The sequence below is a fragment of the Pyxicephalus adspersus genome, chromosome 5, assembly GCF_032062135.1.
Source record: "Pyxicephalus adspersus chromosome 5, UCB_Pads_2.0, whole genome shotgun sequence".
Lineage (NCBI taxonomy): Eukaryota > Metazoa > Chordata > Amphibia > Anura > Pyxicephalidae > Pyxicephalus > Pyxicephalus adspersus.
In genome coordinates, this window is record NC_092862.1 from 69,535,965 (window position 1) to 69,551,573 (window position 15,609).

The 15,609-nt window shown below is 33.0% G+C and overlaps 1 protein-coding gene across 1 annotated transcript in view; it reads left to right on the forward strand.

Annotated features, from left to right (window-relative positions):
• Positions 1-6,277: 6,277 nt before the first annotated feature.
• The window catches only part of LOC140331106 (cadherin-9-like), a 90,637-nt gene continuing 81,305 nt past the window's right edge, over positions 6,278-15,609 (forward strand). The window contains exon 1 of the mRNA XM_072411845.1: positions 6,278-6,574. The gene's annotated coding sequence lies outside the window, so the exon portion shown is untranslated. The remainder of the gene's footprint in view (positions 6,575-15,609) is intronic.

Below are 15,609 nucleotides of genomic sequence, written 5' to 3' on the forward strand. Positions count from 1 at the left end.
TGGAGGCTTTGGCTTTACAATTTCTATAGTGAGAGGGCAGGTGTGTCCAAAAGCCCCCTTATTGGCCCTTCTGAAGCAGCTGCCCTAAGTTTTAAAGGCCAGCCAGTGCTTTATAGTTACTATGAAAAAATACCCTATAATTGATGGATGAGAGGCTCCAAGACTTGCAGAATTTATTGTGAACCCATGGTAGCATTGAACCTCTAACTAGTTATGATTGATGGATGTGCTCTTTGTATGTTGTCTTAAAGAATGAAGTTTAAAACAATGTCCTTTTAGTAAATTTGAATATATTATCTATATTCATAATTAGTAGACAATTTTCTATTGATCTCATGACAATAAAGGCTAGCAAATTTGTTTTGTAATGTAATTTGAATTTGCTTCAATGAACTTCAATGAGAAAAACTGCATCAAGAGATAGTTGGGTCCACTACCTCTATCTGCTTTGTGGTCCTTACACATGCCTACAGATTGGTCTGCAAACACTGCTGACTTATAATTACAGCAAAAATTCAAAATGTACAAAGACAGAGTCTTGCCTCAGTGCACAATAACTTTCCTGTTTAGATAAACCACTCAGAAAGAACTATTGCACAATGATTAGAGATGGAGTAGTGGAAATTTCTATATCAGAAATATAGTGTTTTCTTTTTCAGTATGACTCATGTACGCTTCTTCCTAGATATTTTCTTTTTAGCTATCATTCATAGCTTATTGTTGCTGTGTTTCCAAGCAGTGTAAATCCTTTTTTCGTTTTTGCTGTTCTCATAAAAATGTGTTAGGTGTCAAATATCAAGACTTATCTTTAGCTGTATGTTAGGGCCCTTAAGGTATAAAAATTTGATACAGACATCTTGCACAGTAAAAATAGGATTCAAATTCCATTCACATAATCCTAAGAATTTATCTGCAGCCAAAGAGAAAAAAAAGTGAAACTTATCAAAATCTTATTTCAACATACTGTAAAGAGAGAAAGATAGATTCAGAGATAAAAGGTGAAAGAGTGTGAAATTCACATAATGCGGTAAGAAGGGAATACATCTGAACACATCTGAACACAAGGCAGAAGTACAAACTGTGTACATTTAAATCTATGTTTAACACATATTTGAAAACAAAAATTCAACAATATATAAGTGGAAAATATGCACATAAAATCTTTGCGGTGTAGTTCATAAAATATAACTTGAACCTACCTTTTTCAGTGGCACTTTTCATGTTCACATAATAAACAGAGGGATATTTTAGGATCTTTTGAATACCCAAATCATTCAACCTTGGATATCCTGTCTGCTTCTATGAAATCTGATGTTTTAAATCCCAAAGTATTTAAAAGTCAAATCTCACTTGCTATGAGAACATACTATCATAAATGTTCAATTTCTTAGCTTTTAAAAAAATGGAATTTAGAAAAGAACTTTGCAGTATTATACCACCTCTCATCTAATTGAGCCAGTTTGCCTATCATGGCCTATTGCCTCTATTGCTGTAACTTTGACAATAATGTGGTTGTTTGAACACATTGAAGTGAAGCAATTTAACAGAGTCTGCTTGAAGCTGGTAGTATTAAATTTAACCTTACTAAATTTTAAAGTTTTAAAAGTAAAAATCTTTCTTGCTGTTACTTTTATTAGCCCATGTAATGCCTATTATCTGTCCTTTTTACTTTGTTACTGGGACCTCATTTTTCCAGACTTTGAGTAAGAGTGTCTCTCCTGGCTGTGGCCACTAAGGCAGTCTCATTATACAAGAGAATGGCAGTTGGCAGAGCATCGCCATAAAGTTAGTTAGGAAGTCAGGCCCCAGTAATAAAATAAAACTAAATCAGATAGAGGCACATAAAAAGATAGCAGCATACATAATATTGTCATCTTAAAGTCTGTGAGTATAGGGAGGAAGAATATGTCAATGACATATTAGAAAGGACCTAGCCAAAAAGAAAAAGAACATTCAGTCATATGTCATTATTACAGTCTATTTTGAGGGGAAGATAATTACCTAGTTGTATGTTTATGGGAGGAAACTGGAGTATCCAGAGGAAAAACATGCAAACAGGGAGAACATACAAACTCCTTGCAAATAGTGTCCTGGCTGAGATTCAAACCTGGGACCCTAGCACACTGCAAAGGCAAGAGTGCTAGCCAGTGAGCCAACCCTGCCCATTTATATTATACATTATATCATGCGTTTTATATACATTATGTAAAAACCGCCATTAGAACTATTATTTTTCTGCAGCCACCCATATACAGGTTCCATCTACATTTTGTCCTGGTAGGTTAGACTTCTATTGGTCAATATGAGACCAATAGAATGAAAGTTCTTAGCACTTTAAAGTGTCAGTAAACACATCCTTCTCGCATTGTATTTTTTAACAGGTGGTTTAATCTCATAATGTATTATTTTTTCTACAATACCTTAGGAATGTTTTAAAAAGCGGATTGGTTGCAAAGCTTTCCATCCAAAACTGCAATTTACCAAATTAAATAACTCCTTTCATTGACCCATTTCTTAAAAGTCAACTGAATCCCAGGCTTCCTTCATACAAATACAGCCATTAAGGTGGCAGTTTTTGCTTAGAATGCCCATAGTGCTCTTGCAATCCTTTGTCAGACACAAATGTTTATCTGTAAAACAAAGACTGCACACTTGTATTAAAAAACGGTGAAGCTTTATTTATAAATGAAGAAAATACATTTGCAAAAAAAAATGTCCTTTGGTTCTTTTAGTTCTTTTTTTTACAGTTTACTAACAAAAACTATGGTATAAATTATAAGTAGATCGGTTGTTGCAAACCTGGCAAATCATGCCTAGACACTTGGAAAATCGGCAGCAGATTTTAAATGATTTACTCCACTCTGGTTGGTAAATTATCATAGGTTAATTATATATTGGTTAGATAAGGCTAATTGGGTAAGATAATTGATTGACTAGCTAATATTTAAATTGATCAGGTTTACTGAATTGCTTGGAAAATTATAGGCCAATTCATAAAACATTCATAGCCAAAATGTACATCACTTAGTAATTATTATTCTTCATTTGTTCAACAACTTAAAGCTATTTGGGGAGGTGGCAGAAACAGGGGAAACTGGGGACAAACTACCACCCATTTAAATTAAATAAATGCTTGTAATTCAAGTCCATGGTAAATTAAACCTTTAGTCAAAATAAAAATGACATATATGGTACAGTCTGTCAGTGGCATGAACACAGTTTTTGTTTCTCTCTGAGAATCTCTGTAATATGAATTACTTATTGATCCTGGTTGTAAATCCATTAGTTTTCTATTTCTTGTAACAGGCCAAGCCAACCAACAAAAGTGACAAATATGGTTGAAGTAAGCCATATCACACTTTTGGGTGATTTTACTGGTTAGCTTTAATGTATATGGCTCAAACATGTTTGTTTAGGCTAATCCATTGTTCTATATACACACAACAAGGTTTCCTTACGGCCAACCAATGAAATGATGGGACTTTGGGGGTCAAAAATCAACAATTTCCTTCAAATATTTAAAATATATAAAACAAATACAGCTTTATTACAAATTATTACTTATTAAAATATACAGCACAGAGTATAAAAAGGTATATCAGTGATATAGATCTCCTTGTGGAAAACTCTCTAGGAATGGGGTAATCCACCCCTTTTGCGGAAACTTCAACCAGGTATCTATATGCTGATTGCTCCCTGGGAATGAGATAATCCAAACAAACATGTATTACTTCAGCTTTGTGGAAAGAAAGCCATACCTACTCCACACAGCTGAAGTAATACACAGGCAACTGATTTTAGGCTACTTCTCTTCCTACCAAAAGAGTCCTTTATTATATGGAAAAATTCTCCTCCTCTTTGTTTGGCTGAGATATGGAGATGCTTACCAGCCTTTCGCCCTACTCCTGCTGTGCCCTAATTAACAACTTATGAGAGAAGAGCTCTTAGGTAATTACCAGCATTCAGCATATAGATACCTCTTCTTCCTGGGAAAGCGGATGGAGTTTCCGTGAAACGAGTAGAAGTTTGGATTACCTCATTCCTAGAGAGTTTTCCACAAGGAGATCTTTATCAGTACTATACCTTTTTTATACTCTGTGCTGTATATTTTGTAATGTAATGATTTCTAATGAAGCTGTATTTGTTTTATATATTTTAAATATTTGAAGGAAGTTATTTATTTTTGACCCTCAAAGTCCTGTCAATTGATTGGTTATCCATAAGGAAACCCTGTTTTTTGTGCACAAACTCTAAATGCAGTCAATATGAAGTCCTGAAAGGGGTCTAAAGCAAAAAACATAATCTATTGTTCCACCTTTCATAATACAATTGTTAAACCACTACCAATTGCATTAAATGGACTTTTGAGGTCCATAAAATATAATATAAAAACATACATAACCATTATTGTATATTTTTGTTACATAAATGTAACATGTGTTCCTTGACGCATTTCACTTAAATACTTCATTAGCAGAAACACCATCCAATGCATCTACAATATTAAGCAGACCAGTTTCATACATAAATAAATATGACAAAATGCAACAGTATTAACATATATACCTATTAACACATATCACTCCATTTCCACTTTTGGTCACAGCCATGTAGGATATTCAATGCCATAATTGAGGGACAGGGAGGATGTGAGACTTCCAAAAACTGTGAGCAAGTGACATTACAGGGAGACCACCTCACTATACATGTTTGTATTACATTACAAATAATTGTTTAGTGTTTTTTTATTATACAGTATTACTACAGGAAATTTACTTATGTAATTTATATGGTTATGGTAACATTATGTAATTTTTGTGTAATAATATGCATAATATTTTAAAAGATATGGAAGGAATGACCCTGGCATTGTTGGACATTAGATGGAGCATCAACAATGCAGTGCCAATTCTGGGAGCATGTGCCTTGACAGATTGATACCATCATACGGAGTTCTGAAAGTGAGATTAAGAATTCAGAAAACCCATATATATATATATATATATATATATATATATCTTTATACTTTGAAGTGGGAGCAGAAATAACATGTTTTACAAACCTGAGCATGGACCTGATCAGCACATTTCTAATGCCTTCAATTAGCATTAGGGTAAAAAGTGCAGGAATATCTCACTTCACTATTTATTCAAAGAGAAGCTGTCTGGGAGGCATGGGTTAAAGTACAAACATTGGACTGGATTTATCAAAGTGGAAGGCGAGATAAAGTGCAAAAAAAGGAATTGGATGTGAGCTCACAAAAATCATTTAATCACGTTCCAGAGATTTCAGCTATAAAAAGCTTTTTTTCTATGCATGATTGGATATTTAAAAGGAACACAGGTTCACTTCACCTGACTTCACTGTACTTCTCATTTTAATAAATCAGATCCTTTGTCCCATTTTTGCTCTAGATAGTGTTTAATGTTTAACCTATGAGTGAATAAATCAGGGTATTCCATGGTGAATCCATAATCAGGCTACGCATCTCTACTAAATATAATATCTATGCAGAAAAGGCATAAATAAAAAAATAGCAAAAAAAAAAATTTAGCCAGAAGGCTTGTCACGTTTAATTTCTAAGCATACTGATCATCCATCTGGTGCAAATATATGCATAAAAATGTAGGTGGTAACCGTTTTAGAAATAACTTAGAAGTCATGCTTTTAAAAATAACTTGCTTTTTGAGATTTCATGAACAAACAATGCTTCATCAAAGGTCAATGCTGCAAAGGTATTTCAAAGAGCTGCACACAGTTCTGGTTTTATTATATTAAACAAGTGTGCCAATTGTTAAATGTAGCTTTGAACATCTTAAATACTGCCTAAATTACACCAATGATCTGATTGCCACTTAATTAACATATTTAATATTGGGTTTGTGCTTCCTCTATTTTTCTAGATGCTTAAACAGATGGAATGCTTTAATCCCTGCCAACAAACCTAAAAATAGCTTCAATCATGCAGAGATCTGCGATTTTATCCTGAGTACATTGATCAAGTTGGTTTTACCAGGTAATCTGCAGGGGTTATACATTGAAATGAATCTCTGTTTTTACTATAGCATTAGGATGACATATCATTTTTTTTTTTTTTTTTTTGATGATGCTGAAGTTGTAAAGATGTCATTAGCTGCTACTGTCACTAAAAACAGATTAGATGGGGCTGATTAAGATGTAGTCTGTTACAAAGTAGTCTTTAAGAGATCCCTCCTCTGTGTTACAACCCACCCTATTCATTTGCAAATCATTCTGTGTGCAGCCAAGATTTCACTCCAGCTATCTCTCCTCCTCCCTTAGTTATCACCCACCATGCTGAATACTGCTTTTCTATCAGCAGCACAATCTCCTCATGTCTGAGACTTGCTTATTAATCAAGCTTTGAAAGGAAACCAATCAGATAGTCTATTTGACTGCAATCCCTTGCTTGTCAGAGTTCAAATAATACTGGAAGAGGGATCCTCTAGATAAGAGCAGATTTAGCAGTGAAGTTACTGGTGAGGAGGGTGAAGAATGCATTGACACCATCCTGCCAGACACATATTGATGTGCCTAATGCATAGTTTGATCCAAGGTAAGTAAACTGATATACTGATACTGGTGTTCTCAAGTTATCTGTTTTGTGTGTATTTCTTTTTTTTATATCTAATAACTTTTTTTCTAAATTAAATTGAATGCAGTATAACACTTGATTTGTTCAGTACAGCATGAAATACTGCCTTTTCTATAGTCACTTTTTATATTTGGTTTTATGATGTTCTTAACTTAAATATCATCATTACTAATGTAAATTGATTTTAGCAGAATAAAGACTTTAGAGTCGCTGAGTACAGTAGAATGATTTTTACAATGTTCAGCTTTATGCATTTATTATATTTATTATAAGAAATACAATTCTGGTCATGCTTTTTAAAAAATAACTGTATTTAGCTGAAACAATGTATTGTTTAGATAGTAAAAGATTGTGTTTGGCAGTGCAGGAGCATTAGAGGACAGGTGGAAGGCAATATTGTTACACTAGCTAAGCAGAAGTGCCTTATGTAAAACTTATTTACCAGATGTTATCCGCTGCTACCTCTGACCTTCCCTGTGATATTAATGGACAGATCAGCAGTAAAGCTGCCAGGCAGCAGAAACACGTGAAACTGACGCTAAGAAATGAAATGATTCAGCAAAACACAATTATATGATGAAGTGTTTTGTCTTGCCAGCACTATATAGTAGAATTGGTGTAATTGCATATTTCTTGTTACCTTGAAGGTCCCAAACATGGGATGATGAATACCAGCTGTAAAGAAATCAATATTTACTGGGATTGGAAGGAACTGTTGCTTCGCAGTTATTTATATATTTTAAATAGACCACAGTTGGTGTGAAAGTGTTCCGAGCATCACCTTGAAGGCTTTACTTAATAAATTGCACCAGAAGCACTGAATACATAGATAGAATGGGTGCAATATGTTATACTGACATTTCAGAAAAAAGTGATGCTCCTGCTTGCTTAAAATAATAACAATACCAAATGCAATTAAAATGTTAAAATGGTAAATATGTGAGGTTCTATTAGCACTATACAAACAAATATGGGTCTGTTTATCAACAATTTCACACAACTTTAACCAAAATTCACCCATTTTTCCCATAAAACTGATTTGGTAATGGTTGACTCGAGTGAAAGTTGTGTAAAACATTGATAAATATACCCCATAGAGTATATATAGAAAAAATTCAAGCATTTTAAGAACTTAATATGATGTGGAATGTTGATTTGAAGACATAGTATTGATAATAGCGTGATCAGAATACATGGAATAAACTGTTCTGCATTCCAATGATTGCTTTAGTAAATCATGTACTTTTTAAGATAACCTTGGATTTTCTGCAGTTATTAAATGATCACTGTTATTGAAGAATTTAGTTAGAATATATAGAATTCCTCAGTAGTCAGGATTTCTCATAGCCTCTACATAAAATAATTTAATTGTAAAATAAGTTAATTGTATATTCACATCTGCTCTTCAATCTTGAACTATGATTATTGGCTTTTTATACTTCTCAGTACAATAGTTAAATCAAGGGCATTGAAAGGTCTAAAGCAATTATATAAATTCCTGAATCGGCTGATCTTGACTGAATTGACAGCTCATTATTTGTAAAATGTATCTCTCAAGGTTAAATTTAAATGCCTGTAAGCGTTAAGTAGAATATTTGGTTGTTGGGTTTATTGTAATACTGTTTTCACATTTATCCTTTAAGCATGTCTAAAAACACTATGGTCAATGCCAAGAGTGCACCATATTTTAGCAGAACAAAACCAATTCATTCTCCTGGTTTATTTGTTTTTTTTTTGTTTTTTTCACATGAAGCAGGTTGCTATTGGTTTATAAGGATTTAAAAGAATCCAGTTTAGAAAAACTTATGGAATCTTCCATTGTTAATCATTGTTGAAAAATACTAGTTGCCTGGATGGCATGCTGACCTTCTGGCTTCAATGTATTTTGTGCTCACCTGAAACAAGCATGAGGGGAGTATAGAGTCTTGATATGCATGCTTAAAGTCATAGGATCAGTAGAGTAACCAGTGTATCATATGTTAACCCTAAAACGTAGCTATGCTGTTACCTCTTTTTAAGAACACATTGAGGTCATAATAAAGCAGAATGCTAAACATATCAAATCAACATCCCCCCCCCATTTGCCCACCATCTAGAAATTAGGAATGTCTTACATCAACTGTGTTAACAATTGGACTGTCTGCTGGGTGTATTCGTTATCCTACTTTTTTAGATATTGGATTTGTGCTGTGTTATGGATAAAATAGATCCGAAAAAAAAAATGTCAATTTTGAAGAATCGTGTATAGCAAAGGCTTTTGGGATATCTTAAAGCTAGGCAGTGCTCTGGTTTGGTCAAAGTTGTCAAGTCATTGAAAGGCATATACATTTTACTATGCTAATGTCTAGAAAAATATATATGAGTTTGTTAGATATTAACTAATGTAGTAAAATGTATATGCCTTTCAGTTTGTAAGATTAATATATATATATAAATATATATTAGGATCATAGGCAAGCTTCATTTGGTAAATATGTATTCTTCATCATTTGGTAAATACCTGGCTCCTTGTTTATTCAAGCTCTCGCTTACCATCTTGAAAGTTTTTATTACTTTTTTGTTTCCTTTAGCAATAATAAATGTCTGGATGATTTATGAACAGATCATGAGACTAGTATCTGAACTGTCATTAACATGTAGCAAACATATATTCCCTGTAAAATAAGTCAGTGCTCACATTTACCCCTTATGATGCACAATTTCTACACATATGGCACGCTCTTAAAGTTGTCTGTTAACTGCATTTAACTTCTTTAATGATTAAATATGCTTTATTGCTATATATGCTATATGCTAAGATATATGCTATATCGTACAATACTTTAGACATAGCATTTTTTTTGTATGTCTCGTATTATAACACAGATAGTTCTTACTTTACCTTGGGCCAGAAGGACTTGTCTAAACTATTTGGAATGACATGATTACATGTTTGAAGTGTTTTTTGTTTCATTTGCATTTTGATTCCCTACATTATTGGATTGATTAGGATTTTTTGAGTGGTAATTTTGATGAATACAATCTCACTATAGCAACCTATATTTCTCAATCCAGTAAAATGCCAAATACCAATCAAAAGATGTATAATTGCCTATGTGATTATCATACTTGAAATGTTTACTGTAATTATTTTTAAAAATATACAGTGTTAAATTATATATTAATTATCCGCAACATACAAAAATGTTCATTTATTGTTGTAATTGGACGCTAATATCCTGAATTCACTCATCAAAATAAGGTAAAGAATGCTTTGCATTGATTAACTATAATTACCACAGTATTTGTGTCCAGTTTAATACACTTTATCTCTGTTTTATTGAATCCAGAGAGATTTGTAATTTTCCATTCAATGCATCTTTGTTAATATGTACATATCTTTTTTTTACAACTGAATGAACTGAAATATACATTGATTGACAATGTATACTGTTATAACAGTGCCTTTCATTTTGAGCATAAGTACTACCATACATTGTATTTTGTATTGCAGCAATTGTTATACTAAGCTATGGATTTAAACAAATTGGACATATTTCATCATATAGATCATACCCTCGAATTAATTCTAACCCACTCTGTACCATTCATTGCAGCCACCTATGTACCACATTTTAAGAAATATGGCTTTTTTTAATGAAACCCTATATTTACAAACTATTTCATGATAATATTAAACTTCTTTACCCAGTCAGTGGTAGGTTCTTTGTTAAAAAGATTAATTTAAAATGTATATCAGTTTGTATTCTTAATGTATTGCCTCTGACATTTTGACATTTTTAGTAGCCTTTACTTTCATACTTTTGCAGTAATAAAAAGATTGTATCAGCCATTAAAATCAGTTGATTATTCCAACATTCTTTATCCTTTATAAAATACATTATAATATCTTTAGTTGTTTGTAGCGACATTCATAAATTTAAAATAAATATCATAACTTTGTATCACTATTATTGTTCAGAGCTACAGTCAATTTTATTGTGTTAGACAAGATCATGTGAAATATTAAGCAGTAAGACCAGGTTGTTGAACTATTTAGCAGATTAGGTTTTAAACAGAAACATAGTGCAGGCAACATTTGGCCTGTTTGCTGTCAGCTGGGAAGATCACAACCAGTTTAATGATTAATTGTCTGGAATATGGCTCAGAGGCTCAGTGAAGCAATACAGGATCTGATTTTTAAAATCCGACCTGAAGGCTATGCTCAGTGAGCTTCAAACCCATTGAAAATGGCGTAAAGAAACACTTTTATTACTTTGAATGGTTTGGGGAATCTTTATATTGGTTAGATAATTTATGTACTGGGAAATAAAAGCTGTAAGACAAAGTGACAGTTAAAATTGATTATTTATTCTTTTATTCTGACCCATAACCTGATTTTTGTAAAAATACATTAGTGGAAAATACATAAGAATAAGGTGATGGGGTGGATTTACTAGAGTAGTAGATAATGTTCTCTTATAACCAAAATGTTTGCATAGCAAAGTGAATATGCATTCACTTTAAAATGTCCCAACAGCTACAGGTACACATGATTTTGCTTTGTGCAGGATTGGGTGTTTAAAATAAACATGACTTCACTTTTCATTATTAAACTTTTTTAATAACTTGATTCCAGATAGTCATCAGGCCAGATTTGCAAAGGTCAAGTTCATGTGCCAGCAAAGCTAATCAATATTTATTAATAAATAATTGCAAAGTGATGCTTCTTTAGTATGCATTTATAATCATACCCAAACAAGTGTGTAAACCTGAGTATGCTAAGTAGACATAAGTGGAGGCGTTCCTCAGGAGACTGTTTGGGGTTACTTAAACTTATGACAGTAATTTGTGACGCCTAGGTCAGATTCACTGATAACAATGATCTTTATGCTGATTTGTAAGACTGGTAGCCTTCCCACAGGCCAGCAACATAGGAGGCATTGCTTCAACTGACCATCACTCTAAGATACTGTGAGCTGTGGAATATAGTAACTATAACAGGGGTTACCTGGGGATCTTTAAGTTATTTCATGAGGTTACCCCATGTTAAAAAGGTCAAGAAATATTGCTCTAGGTAGTCGGTCACTGTTCATCTAAAATGGAAAGCCAAAATATAATAAAATATGTAATGTGAAAGATTCATGCGCATGATTTTTTTGGCCCAGGGAACTATCTGACTATGACAGTACCAAAAAAAATAAAGGCAACACCTTCAATGCGATGCATGTCTTAACTGACTGGTACAAAGGTGATCACAAAAGGGACGAAAAGCAGAGTTTTAAGACCTAAACACAAAATACACCATTACAAATCAAACAGTACACAATTTTGGGATTTATAGGGCACTAAATAATGCAAAGGGTATTTGCAGGAACTTGTGTCTAATGTTACCTTGCTTTTGCTGTATTTATTGATTTAAAGAGGCTTACTTTAAAGGAGAGTCGTCATGGGAGAAACATGTAGACTTCCACTGCTGAGCTTTAATTTTAAAAAATGTTATAGTTGCCTGGCAATCATATTGGTCCTCACTCAATACTGACACCGACACTAAGTGTGCAGCTAATGATTTTGTTTACTTTTTCAGTCTAGTTACTTGCTCAATGTCGCTAATGGAAAAAATTAATGGCAGCGAGTAAATTTAGCATTTATGAAACTAGCATATGCTGAACAACTTGTGAGGAATGACAACTTCCTTATATTACTAAAAAATAGTTTATGTAAAGTAGTGTTAAGTTTGAACCATTTAGACTGGAAAATAATAAAAGTTCAATGCGTTCAACAGATAAAATAGAATACATAAATAAACAAAAAGTATTTTCATATATAGGACAGGACTTACCCACAGGTAATCAAATCAAATAAGTGTTTTGTGACCTTTCTACCTTGGGGGGAACCCCTTAGAATAACATTCAGGTCTTCAGGGACTACCTTCTATAATTACTATGACCACAGTACACTAGTGTGGTGGTCAGTGGGAACAATGCTTCCAACTTTGCTGGCCATTGGGAAGAATGTTACCCTTACAGATAGCCAAAAAGATTATTGGTGTAACTGCTAAACTGACCAGAGAGACAGAAATTGCTCATTGCTCAAGGAACCCCTATCAACCGTTGGAGAAACCATGGCTGAGAAACACTGAATGAAATGAACTGTCTAAATCTAGATTCTTAATAATCTATTCCACAATTTTAAAGCTTACTGTTTAGAAGCCTTAACATATGCTGAAGGTAACACCACTATTCCTCCAAATTCAAAAAGGGCCCCCTTGTTTTTAGCAATTAATTATTTTGTACCAACTTCACTGTGTTGACCATTTATATATATTAATAAAAGATGATCCCCCCCTCTCAAGGATATTACATTTATTTTATATACCAATATAATAATTTTCCTCTCTTTGGAGTCTATACCACTTATAATCAATAAATGATTTTGCTTGCTTTAGAAACTGCAACCTGGCATTGCATGCTACTGTCACATGATCTAGCAGTGCACTCAGATCCTTCTTAATTATTGATTTTCCCAATTAATGATGAATGTATGATGTATGTCACCATGCATGTTTTTAGCACCCAAATGAATCTAAAGCTGAGCATTCCCATGGCGTGGGTCAAGATCCACGCTGGAAGAGTTAAATGCTTATTTATGTCTAAAGGGTTAATAAAATATTACTTTTACTTTCCTTGTGTCCCTCGCCATCTTTAAATACAGAAATGGTATTTTTAATTCCAAACATTTTCTGGTGGAGAATCAAGTCGTTGCCATTGAAAACACATAGATCTAGTGGATTCTCCACAGGAGAATGTTTGGTAAAGGTCATATTTTCTGCATTTTAAATATATCCCTATATCATTCATAAATAGATTTAAAAAAATAACTGTCAGTAAGGTACTGTGTCAATAGTTTTGCAAAGTTCAAGTATCGACAGTATCTACTATGCCTACCGTTTCGCCTGAAATATTTTTTTTCTTTTTTTGTAACAAAAACTCTTTTATGTGGTACATTATCAATCTCCTAAGTATCTTCCCAACTATTGAAATTAATCTTATAGGACATAAATGATTTGGTAAAAACGTTTAAAAAACACTGTTATCAAAGTTCCAGAAAACCTGGAAAGGATCTGGTGCAGGAGTCAAAACATTTGCTAGCAAATAGCAAATACTTTTGAAATAATCCAATCCAAGTTTGCTGGATCACCCAGTGTAAGTGCATCTTCTTTATGTGGCCCGATGACTTTAAAAAAAATCTTTGAGAACACATGGAAATCTGGTCCAGATACTTCATTTAACTTAGTTTGCCTAGATCATATAATAATTGGGCCATTGGGCTTCCTTTGAGGATATGGCAAATAATAATGGTATTACCGATTGAAGCTCCACCATTTTTCCGTTATAGCACAAGGGGTTTAAAAAATAAGATGACAAAATATAAATATGGTAAATGTTGTCCAAAAAAAAATTTGTAAAAAGTCAAAATTGAAGAATGAATGTGGGTGTGCATTTATGAACATTGAAATGTTTTTCTGTAGCATTTGAAGCATGCACATCTGCACACTTCTACTTGTCACGCTTGTTATTGCAGACATTTGCGCTGAATCCTCATTGCAACTGTCTGTCATGCATATGTGTCTCAGCAAGGATTTAAGCACATGCGCATATTAGCTGTGTTATATGATTTTAGGTTTGATGGCTTCCAACACTAAGGGGGAAAATTTTATGCATAAACATGCAGGAACAATTCATCATTGTTAAAAAATTAACTTTTTACTTGATGAGGATTTTGACTGTTTTACATTACACAAAAAAGCTAATAAAGCTAATAAAGTAGAATAAAAATTTAAACATATTGCTTTGTGACTTGATAATATCTATTGATAAGAAAAGGTTCCAGGTTTCCCATAGTTACATATATTTTAAGTATTGTTGATTTTTTATTAATAAAGTTATGGCATGTTTCAACTAAATCTATTAAATAAATAAAAGCAAACTGCATTAGATCGTATTTAATGCTTTAAATTTAAAAATGGTAGTGGCCTACAATTCTGAGGCAGAAGGAATATGAAGTTACACATTTTTTTATTATGTAAAACCATAAGTAATTGAACTTGAATTAAAATTTTATTATAATGTGTTGATACTGGAATGCGATGAGCCATTCTGTATGAAACCTAGTCTTTTAAAATCTTTGTAGGCACCATTTATTACTTCAGCTTTGCTTTGCTGTCCTTTTTAATAGTTACAATAAATCATTTGCGGACAGAATTAAAACACATTTCTTTTCACTGATATGAAAAACACTGATAAGTAGAAAAGATAAAGCATTTAATCATGAGATTTTCCTGTTGTACAGTTACAGTATATATTAAGTCATATTCCATTATATTCTTCTTTTTTCAGCTAACACAATCATTAAATAGTTCTGGATTTAACTTATCTGGTATAAATATTTGAAAAAAGAAAGACATTATACAATAGTTATTGTATATGTTGGCCATCAAGGACAGTCTGCATTACCAAACCCTACCATATTGTATATGTCCTTTTAATCACAGAGCGCGCTCATTAATACATAATTACATGACTGCTGTGTTTTAAGCAGTTCAATACATTTGAACTATGTCTCGTAAACTGTATTTAACTAGTCAAGTCTATTAAAATATGACACTAATATTAGCCAAAAAGACAAAATACAGTGAGACGAAGGGACACTTACTCTATTCACTATGTTATAACCCTTTCACCCCTTGTAAGTTCTTGTTTCTTTCTTTAGTAGAAAGGGTACTGTCAACTGTGAAAAAGGTCCACGAGAAAGGGTAGAGAATAAAACATAACAATTCACAAGTAAACAATTACAAGTAATATGGGTTTAGAGTGAGGACTTTACACCCTACTTACCCAGATTGTCCAGTCAACACTGAAAGTGTGATACATGTGTTTGTGCAAACCTACTATTATTTAACACATTCCAAGACTCATTTTAGGTAGGGGTGCCCCTGATTTTTAAGAATGGTAAAA